The sequence below is a fragment of the Morone saxatilis genome, unplaced genomic scaffold (assembly GCF_004916995.1).
Source record: "Morone saxatilis isolate NCDOM2014 unplaced genomic scaffold, NCSU_SB_2.0 Contig5, whole genome shotgun sequence".
In the NCBI taxonomy this organism is placed as follows: domain Eukaryota; kingdom Metazoa; phylum Chordata; class Actinopteri; family Moronidae; genus Morone; species Morone saxatilis.
Genome location: NW_023340095.1, coordinates 5,978,242 through 5,989,415, shown reverse-complemented (window position 1 = coordinate 5,989,415; position 11,174 = coordinate 5,978,242). Strand labels below are relative to the sequence as shown.

Genomic DNA, 11,174 nt, shown 5'->3' with positions numbered 1-11,174 from the left:
ACACAAAGAGAAAATCACAAAACGTGTGTAAACAAAACTCGTGTAATGCCCAAGTAGGACAAAATTTAGGACTTCTTTGAGAAATGATGTAGTAAACCTAAAGTTGGATTTTTCCTGTTAGTTTTACAACTTGGAGGATCATTGCTGTTTTCTTAATGCTATAAAGTCCAGGAGAAGGGATCTTAACTGTTATTCATTTAAGGGATGTTTACCAAGCAGGATTTTCTTTTTTTTTTTTTTTTTTTAAAAGGCCTTCAAATTACACACATTCACACATGCAAGCTGCCAAGTACAACCACAGGAGTCTACCGTTGGCAGCTGAGCAGCTCCAGTGGAGCAGTAGGAGTTCAAAAGCCTTGCTGAGTAGAAGGCTCTGAGTGAGGAACATAATACGTTCACTTTCACAACCCTGATTTCCCCAGCTCAATCAGAGTTATAAACCCAGAAATCTCCTGGGTTGAAATCCTCATCCTTTACCTCAGGCAAACTAGTCATATGCCACTTGGGGGAGTATTAGGACTAGTCTCTTGCTACAGACTGAATTTCAAAAGTTATTTGGAGACCAGGTGGTGTTATCTACTAAAGTTAATGTCTGAGATTGCAAGATGGACAGTTGAAGACTTTTCTATGTTGGATTGGTTTGCAGCGCTGCTTGAACAAATCCATAGGACCCTACTGCTGCCTGCTGGTGCTGAGCACACAGACACTGGCTCCTGACAGAAAAAAAATAGTGAGGAGAGGAGGTCTCAGTGAGAAAACCTTAAACCAGACTGTGCCACTTAATGTTGCAACTGACCATCCTGAAGTCAACAAAACTCTTATGAAAGTGCTTGAGGATTAGGATGCCACTTTGAGTTTAAAGTATTTGACGTTGACTCAAAGTGTTTTTGGAGGAGGAAAGGTCAAGAGCTCGGTGCCACCTAACCAAGACTGAGCACTGTGGCTGAGAAATAGTGTTTAAACTGGGAGGGACACAGTGAGAAAACCTGTGCAGTAATGCGAGGCAACTACAATGTTTGTACAGTCATCAGCTATTCTCCTTCACACACACACACACACACACACACACACACACACACCCATTACACAAACGTCAGGGAACTATTTAATTGTCCTTTTGGGGATGATTTAGGTCATTAAATTGAACTGAATAGACCTGCTGGATCCAAATCAGCACCAATCAATGTTTTTATGGAGCGGTATTCGACCCTTTGTTTGCTCTAACTGTTGCAAAACAGTGTGCCTGCTGTCAAAACCAACCAATTGCACTCTATTAAAACACTGTCTGAACACTTTTTTTACACTGGCACACACACACACACACACACACACACAGTGAATAAACTACAAAGCAAATAAACAGATAGCAACCAGCTGTTTAATTTAATGATATCCACAGCAAGCGACAGTAGACGATCAAACAACAATAAAGAACAGCAATAATGCCAGTAATATAATAACAACTAGTGTTTTTAGTGTGTGTTTTCTTTTTAGTTCAGTGGGCCTCTGCAGCCAGAGTGGTTAGAAACCACAACTTAATTCGATTAGGAATGAAATACCTTTTTATTGGTCAGTCTGCATCATATTTAAGTGGCTGATTTATACCGGACTTGGGGGGACAAAACTAGTCAAGCAACTTATGGTTGATTATTAATGATGATTAAGAAAATATAGCCTATATCACACAAATATATTTTCTAAACAGTTAATGAAGGAGACACTGGACGTGCTTTAAGTAGTAGCTGATAGATTCACTGCCCTCACATGTACTTCTCTTGTTGTCATAGTTCAAATACTTGAGTCTGCATTTGTATTTTCAGACTTTACTTCCAAACAACAGAATTATATTACATTAGAAGTATCAGTTCTCTCTCTACTCAGCTGGCTTTCTTTCTTTCTCTCCCTCTACTCTAACTCTTTAACATGAATTGGGTAGTCTGTTAAATTTAATTTAACCATCAACATTAAATGAATTACCATACTTAATAGAAATGATTGTTAATGAAATCCTAGCAGTACCCAACCTGGAAAACGAAGCTCAAGTTAAGAAGAGGGTGTTTTTTCTGTTTTGTTGGCTTGGGCTGTGCACTGTGGTATCTCTTGGTGTGGAGGAGGCTGTGGTGAGTGATTGTAATTGATTATAAATCTATGTAACCAATTTGGTCTGAAAGGCTATTTCTTACCGGCGAAAGATACTGAAACCTTTTCTATTCGTAAAAAACCTTTCCTGAAGGGCAGGACCTGAATATTTAAATAAAGAATTAGCACAGCGAGTAGAAATCTGCAGCGAATGCCAATTGTAGCAAACACAACAGCTCCATGGGGCATTTCATGCATTTTTAGTCCACAGCAGAGTTTGAAGGCCTCTGTTTCAGGGCTTATCCTGAGATTAGTGCCTGGAAAAGTTCATTCTGCCCTAGGAGACCCAGGGTGCACTGAGCCCTCCCTAACAGGGATTGTGTAACTGCTGGGAACTTTCGATTTTGTTTTTTTCATAGAAGCAGGAGGATTACATCCTCAGAGACCCACCTGACCCGCCTCCCTCTTTTCTGCTGTCCCCTGTTGAACCCATACAGCAGATTGCACCTCCCATCCAGATGGGAAATAGAGAAGAGCAAGGATTCTCTGTCTTACTGTACCGGGGTTGTGCCCTGCACAGACTCATAGACAATTAGAGAGTTAACGTGACCTCTTGCATTTCAGCCGGACTCTAAGCTTAGTAGCAGATGTGGATCCTTATGGGTTAATCTTCAAGGTCTTGCATGTTCTTAATCTCCATATTTATTAGAGACTGGACATCTGGGCTGTGCTGAGGGCTGTGTTATACTGTCAGTCGTCAATGGCTGTATCTGGGTATGGGGTGAATTCAAACACGAATACATACATACATACATACATACATGAATCTAACAACCTGAATGCTTGTCTTAGGTAATTAATATAATAATAATATTTTTGCCACATAATAAAACCCACTGAGTTGTAATTACATGTTTTTTTTGCGTGTCTGTGTTAAAGCTTCAATGCAACCCACTTTACTGATGTAACTGCTGAAAGCCAACCAGAAAACAAGAAAAAAGACATAAAAGGTAAGTTATCAGTCCTTATTTCAAGAAAATTAAATGCCATATTGCCTAATTTAGCTACCAAATCAACCATAAAACCATTGAATAATTAATAGTGAAAGAACAAAAAGAAGATTGGTGGATCTTTGTTTATTTGAAAGAACAGAGCACAGCAGTTTGAGCACAAAACCATAATTCAATTCTGAGCTCCTCTTCCGGCAGAAACAAAGCTTTGAATGCTTAATAAATTCTTCCGAAGGCTAAATTGCACACTTGTTTCATCTGGCAATGAGATTACTTGAATGGAATATTCTGGAAAACTGTGGAGAGGAAGACAATAATGAGGCAGTAATCTTATTTCTCCACAGCAGCTTCCATTGTTCTCTTAAAAAGGCTTCTGTTTAGTCTGGTTCAACTGTCATTCCCATCCATCTTTCCATTGAGGGAAATTTTTGCAAAGCCAAGGATAAATGAGAACAATAACATTTCTGCAGCACTCAAATGCATCAAACGCAGATAGGAGGGAGTGCTATTGTGTCCCTCTGGCTCTTTGGACAATCACTAGATAGCAGTAGTGACTATATGAGCGCCGGTGCAAGCACAGATCAAGTGAATGGCATCAATCTCCCTAAAAACTTCTTAAATGACTTCCTGTGAATCAGTTCAACTTATTTTTGCTTCTTGCTTTGGTTGACTTTAGTCAACTTTACACAACTTTCCAAAGGTTCACACTAAAACATATCACAACCCAAGCCTTTTCCCTGTGAGGATGGCCCCTGTAAATGAGGAATCATCCGCGTGGGCCAGCAGGGGTTAAGCTCCCTTTTTGAAGATTATGCTTCACTTTCCAGTGGCCTGGCCCAGACACTAGCCACTCTCTTCTAATCCACTACTGCAGGCTTTTGATAGCTCCCACTGTGAGTCCTTATTACAGTTACTGATTAAAACTGAGAGACAGAGAGAAGAAAAAAAAGACAGATAGGAAATTAGAGTGACAGAAGAGAAGAAAGGGCAAATGAGAGAATTAAAAACGACTATTTCAGAAGCAGGAGGCTAAACTAGCAGCTAACTTTGATTACCTCTAAGCCCAATGCTTCGGCTTAAATGTGGTTACTCAATACACACTTTTACTTTACTTGACCTCAAGTCCAACTAGTATGCTTAAAAGTTGCTTTAGAAAGGGAAAACCTGACCCAAAACGGAAAAGTCTAAAACATTTAATTTCATATTTGACATGAAAAAGTGTAAAAATCCCAACTGTGCATTTGTGATTCAGCACTGTAGCATTAACATCCTGAAAGCAATAATCGAGATGCCAGGATGGCTGCAAAATTGATCATAAAAAACAAAACAGACTGTCACAGCTGCAAAAGAAGAAACTTTAATCCTACGTGATGACGTTCCAGCGCTTTATCAATCACAATGGTGAAAAAACAACAACAGTCTTATCTGGCATCAGCTGTTTACACTCCACCATCTCTTGAAAAGTACTTATTGTGCCGTCAGCCCTCTCAATCAGTGCTCCTATCCTCCCTGATACTAAATAATCTCTGGGATAAAATCTACACATGGCCATGCTCGTCATAAAAACTTGACATGAATAATTCACAACCATCTGCCGTGGATCAGCGGTCTGAATAAGACTCAGAAAAGTGAAGAGGTGCAATTCTTGTGTTTATTTTGAAAACCAACTGCTCCCCTCGGCCCCCACCTTGTACCTCAACAAAAACTGACAAAGACAACTGCAACTCCCCACATACCAACCTGCAAATCTAAAAACCTGCCAGTTAAGGTAGCGCGTTTCCTTTCATCCACACTGTTACTGGGCTCTGCTCTTTTAGTTTTGTTGCGCACATGATGGTGAAGGGTGTGAATTAATCTTAGGATGGCGAGATGGATGAAAAAACACATGCAAATGCAAGTTAAGAAAATGTATTCACGGGATGAAACAGTAATACCAGAACTGCCCTAAAAAAATTCCAAAGGGACATTCAGCTATCTGATTCCACTCGAAAGTGTGCACTCTGCAAACACACAAGTAGGCAAGAAGAAATTGCAGATTCTCTGCAGGCTGCCAGCTTAAAGTGCAACCATAAGCCAGCAACAACTATATCATCATAAATAGCACAGGATAAAGAGGTTGGGATCACTCCAAGAAGTAAAATACCAACTTAGACTAGTAAACAATACCAACATCTACTAAACCCAGCATGAGCTTTCTTTCTGGTTAGACTGTACGGACCTCAGAGGGTTTTAACAAGCTATACAAGGCCTCCAGCAGCAGACGGCCCCTCTCTCTGTTTGTGTTCCAGGCAGGGGAGTCGCTCTGCATGACGATTTATTGACGCAAGATCCCGCTCAGCCAGGACCTGCCACCCATTACTGCCGCTGGAGAGAGGAGGGGAGGGTCTTGTTGGGATGAGAGAGTTTGTCTGTGTGTGTGTTCTAGCTCCAGCTCCAAGGCCATAAACCCAGTTCCAAAATGCGAAGTAGCATGTCAACATGCCAGCCTTTGCCACCCAAGTTTAAGTCAGACAAAAGGCCCTTCAGTGCTCTAAAATGGTGGTTTGAGAATGGGAAACGATGATCTGTCATATATGGAAAAAGGCTTAGTAATACTGCATAGACAGGAGGGCAACAAGGGGAAAATTAACTGCTAACAGGAGGTGAAATTGAGGAGTGAAAGCTTCATTCTTAATTTCAGAGAGTCAAAATCTGGCAGTCGAAATGCTTTGGTTTAATACAAACTTTCAACAGAACAACCCCTCACATGTTTTACAGTTTAAATTTGGCTTCATTATGAATCATAAGAAAGTTTCAAAAATGGGATAAGTAAGTAAAAAAGGGCTCCCACCCATACTGAAGCAGTCCAAATGAGATGAAACAACTGTGGATTCATTTGTGTGTTGGGACCTGTGTTGGGATCATTTTTTCCATTGCTCCAAAAGTGGATTCTTGGCCATGAAAGCACAAGCAAGTCAGATGATATCTATTAAAATAACCAGGAAATTGACAAGCATACCTCAAACCTGACAACAGTGAAATTGTAATCCTCCACCTCAAAGTTATTCTAGAAACTTTTCCAAAACTTGAAGTAAAAAGCTTGTGAGAACTGAGAGTAGACAAAGCATGGAAATGATCTGAATAGGAGGAAGATTTAAAAAAAAAAAAAGAAGAAATAATGCCCCACTCCAAGGTTCCACTTATGTAACTCGACGCATTTAGGAAAAAAAAAATCACAGCTATCTGGATGGCCTGAAACGTCCATTCTGACGCAAACTGTTTTGGCTGGGGCAACGTGACCTCTCTACTCACAGTTCAAGAGAGAAGAAGGTGATGCCAGCAACCCCCCATTGTGCCACACAGGACCAGTAGCACCACAGCAATCAAACAATGGCTGTGACATCATTGCGTTGAATACGACCAAGACAGCCAAAGCATGATGGGTAAGAGGAGGACACAATTGGCCTTTTGTCCACTTTGGTTTGCAATTGAGAAAGAGGAGAAGCCAAATCTGCACCATGGTTGTGATTTAAGAAAAGAGGGTTTTAGAATAGACCACATGGGAAGCCCCCATTGGTTGAGGTCGAGCACACCAGGGAATCCCTTTTTGAGCATGCAAAGAGTCCCCTGCTGTGAAATATAATTCATGACCAGTAAACACACCATATGAGTGTCATGCATTTGGGGAGTTGCTCAACAGACATTCATATTTTCTATGAACAACTGCGTCAGAAAATGCTCCCAAAAACATAACTGAAAAAAGCCTCTGGAGGCAGAGTTTGTTAGTCACTGTTCTCTTGCACCCACAGTCTGAGGGATTTAAAAAATGTAAAAAAAAATGATGTGTGAAATAAATTATATTAAACTTTAATTTGTGGATCACTGCCTTTCTATAAATCTATCAACAATGCACAATCACAAAGATGTACATATATATATATGTATATATGTATGTATATGTGTATATATGTATATGTGTATATGTATATGTATATGTGTATATGTATATGTGTGTGTGTATATATATATATATATATATATATGTGTATATGTGTATATATATGTGTGTGATATATATGTGTGTGTTTATATATATGTGTGTGTAGCGTATGTACTATAGTATAATAGTATATATATATAGTATATATTTAATATAATATAGTATATATATATATATATAATATATCAAGTACAGTGACGTACACATAGGGTGACTATAATTATACGGTGTGGGCGAGCGGAGACCTCCTGCAGCAAACTTATCCTGCAAATTCTTATAAACTTAATTCCCACATGTGGGCTACTAATAAAATCATCAGGACTGTGCCTATATAAACAGTTGGAGGGACAAATTTGCCAAGGCACAATATTACAGATAGTATTATCACCACATTCTATGCCACAAAGAGCACATACTGAGAAAAACAAAATAAGAAATAAGATGGAAAAAATAAAACCCGTAAAGGGATTAAAGAAGGCAGTCGTTGGACTATAAATTATCAGCGCTAAGGATCACCCAAAGATTTTATTGAGCCTCCACGCATGACGTTGATTGGGACACGAAGCTATATCATTTTAGGTCAATTCACTAGCTAGTAGATACTAATCGTAGCGTGCACAAGCCTATCGTGGTCAGCCCGAGCCCCTATAAACACCATTTTCCAGCTAGAGTGGTCTGTAAATTGTGAGAGATTTGAATAGATGGTGGTATCTCAAGCGAAGTTAATAAACTACATCTTCACCAGGTCTGAGCCGTTCTCAAATAACTATACCTTCTAGGTATATATCTATCATCTATGTGATGTAACCTTGGTGTATCTCTACGCAAGGAAGAATATCAAACTGGCCATCTAGGTGTCATTAGCTTTCAGATGGGTCTGTGCAGCTAGTCACTTTCGAGGCGAAGGAATGGGCCACCAATAATAGCGGAGAACTTCTCAGGATGGCGTTATTTTATAACTAGCAGCACTAGTATACTATAATTGCGTTCTAAATATGTATGAACAGGCCAGTGTATTGATATAAAAGCAGTAAGTTACCAAAATTTATAAAAATCAGAGTTAGGTAGTGTATATGTATAGGGTCAGTCATAACTTATTTTTGTATTTTTTCACTCATTCCAGTATTATATTCTCTGTGCTTACCAGTGCCAATACTATTACAAATGCATCTCTTACAACCCGGCTGGCAGTACATATGTTATTATTTAATCACTATTTATACATGTACAACCATATCGGTTTGATTGAGTTGGAGCGCCACTGCCTACCCCTTTAAGATAACACCAATTATACACGAATTGGGATGAAATCCACTATTACATGCCACTCACCACAAGCTCCTCTAACGAGGCCACAAAGAGCTAGTACAAAGATAATACGTAGTAACCCACATGCAATCGATACCTGCCCTCCAGTTTTCATAGCCATAATGATACACCCTACTGGATGGACAATTAGAAATCAAACCAATAAATAGTATATGCTACATCTTATGTGATTGAGCAGCCTCTTGGAAGATTACTAGATAAGCAGGACCTCTATATATAAAGTAATTCACAAAATACTAATATTATAACTGCAACTATTAGGCCATCTAGTGTGTTTGTCTACACTTTAAAATCTCGTCTAGGATCTATAGCGCGCTGTCAAAACTGTTGCGTTCGCAGAGAGAGTAAGAAAATGTGGTTTGCTCAGAGCGAACGAGAGACCCTGACTAACTATTATCTCATGGACACCTAGAGTTTACTAGCACAGGTTGGTGGTGCGGGCTGGCAATCCAGAGGGGGTCTATCCATTCTCGAGTTATGTTTGTTGGGATGCATGGTTTCCTGACGCACCTGCCCGTTCATGATACAGGATATTTGGAGTGGACTTCCTGTTGTCTGCTTTGTGTGAGTCTTTATAGGTTCTCCCCAAATGATTTTACAGGCTTCAATCCATTCTGGTAGTTGTTAGCTACGTCGTATGGAAGTGTGTGATACTTTCACAGCAGGGAGAAGCACTCTTTCATGCTCAAAACAGGAGTTGCATCTGGCGTTGGGCGCGATAGTGCTCGACGGGGATGGCAGGCCCTTCCGCCTGGGAAAGCACCCCGCCGCGCAGATGGGGGCGCGCTCCAGCTCTAGCTTGGGTGGTTCCCCATGTCGGTCTTAATTTTGCCTAAATACACACCAGTCTTTTGACACCTTAACATCACAATGTATTCCAGAAGACCCACAACACACCTGGTGCATGATTTGCTTCCTTCCTCTTTCTCAATATCTCTGCAACTCTAATGTGGACATAAAGGGGTCCTATTTCAGGATTCACGGTGGCTGTCATGATACACTAAATTTAGAATTTCTCCACCTAGCCCCTACTTAGATCTTTACCTCCCCATCATCGCTTTAGCGGCTGAGGTGAGATTCTGGTCTTAGAGAGTTATCATGGTTCTCTGGAAACAGGCTATTCAACGCGAATGATGAGTCTGACCAACCCACAACCTTGTGTATTGCTTGATTCGCCTAGGCAGGTTGTGAGTGCGGGCTTCATGTTGGCCCTCAGGCTGTCTTACTGGATGAGCTAAAGGAAAATGGCGCAGCCTTAGTTATGCCTAACCTATGCTCCTGGAATCACATAAAGCCAAGTATGTGTCGATCTTCTCACGCGTTGCAGTTCGGCACACATCGGCACAGCAAGGCGCGAGAGTAAGCGCGGCGTGATCGGCATCACCACACTTCGCCTTCTCTCGTTGGAACTGTGGAGCACAGATAGTACTTTGTCGTTTCCCCAGCCAAAAACTATGTCGCTGCTATGAGGGATAAAATGGGAACGTTTACACAGGGCAATCCAACTTGTTCACCGTCATGCTCAGATAGCTCTGTCCTTTTTTTTTTCTAAATGCCGTCGGTCTTTCCATAAGCGTGGAACGGCCCCATTGGACTTACGCATGGACGCGCACATTATTTTTCTCTTTCTTTTTTTTTTTAAATCGTTATCATCCTAGTTACGAGGCAACGCTATTTCAATCTTATTTTCTGCATTGGAATGCTTTGCTGTGAATGTTTCTATCTTTCATACTTAGGTTTCCTCCACAAGCCCTTATCTACTTCCAAGTTTTGGGAAAAAGTTTCTACGAATAAGCCTTTGGAGGGTTGAGGAGTGCATTACATGTCCTTCACCTCACACTTGTTGACGCAGGGTTTGTAGGTCATGGCTTGTCAACTGTTCCGCTTGGTTATTTTAATACATCACGAGTTTTGAGCATCACTGGACTATTGTTGCTTATTTGGCGTGGACTTATACTGGAGCCAGTGGCCAGAAGAATCCACTCTTTTGGGCATGGAAAAACCACTGGATCCCAACACAGCTAACCCCGGTATCGCGCAACACACAACATCGTGAGGTTTCACAATCTTGGTGGCATGTCAATCTACATTTGTCACCTGCTTGTTTCCATATCAGTGGGTGTGGGCGCGCGCCTTCGCCCCTACTGTAAATCCCCGATTTTGCAAGACGCGGCTTCTTATTGATTTCGTAATTCTAATGGAAGTTGCCCACAATTAACTAACACTGTAAAAAACCGATGTTTGAGGGTCCTGTGGGTGCTGTTGAAAAGAGTTATCATGCTTACTTTTTATACCAAAAGCAAATTCTTCTGTTACAGAATTGGGCAAAACTGCCAGAGTTTTGACTCTCTGAAAATTAAGAATGGAGGTCCTTTCCACTTTTCTCGGCTACAAGTTTGCGACGCTCCTGTTAGCAGTTAATTTGGTCTCCCTTGTTGCTGCGTCATTGAGCTGGTTCTACTGCAGTAACTAAGCCTTCCCATAATGACAGATCATTCTTCTCCTCACAAACACCATTTTAGGAGACTGAAGGGCCTTTGTGGTCTGAACTTAAACTGAATGGTGTGTTGGCAAAGGCTGGCATGTGTGTTGGACATGCTACTTCGCATTTTGGAACTGGTTGTGATGGCCTGGTGCTGGTAGATGCCTAGCGAACACCACACTAGGCGACTAAACTCTCTCATCCGCAACAAGACCCTCCCCTTCCCTCCTCTTCCAGCAGTGTCCCATGGTGCTCTCACAAGTAGAGTCAGGGTGGGCCAGGTCCTGGTCCTAAT

General features: G+C 41.1%; 1 long non-coding RNA gene across 1 annotated transcript in view; it reads right to left on the bottom strand.

The window, feature by feature from the left end:
- The window catches only part of LOC118338904, a 44,969-nt gene that overhangs the window by 21,238 nt on the left and 12,557 nt on the right, over positions 1-11,174 (bottom strand). The window lies entirely within an intron of this gene.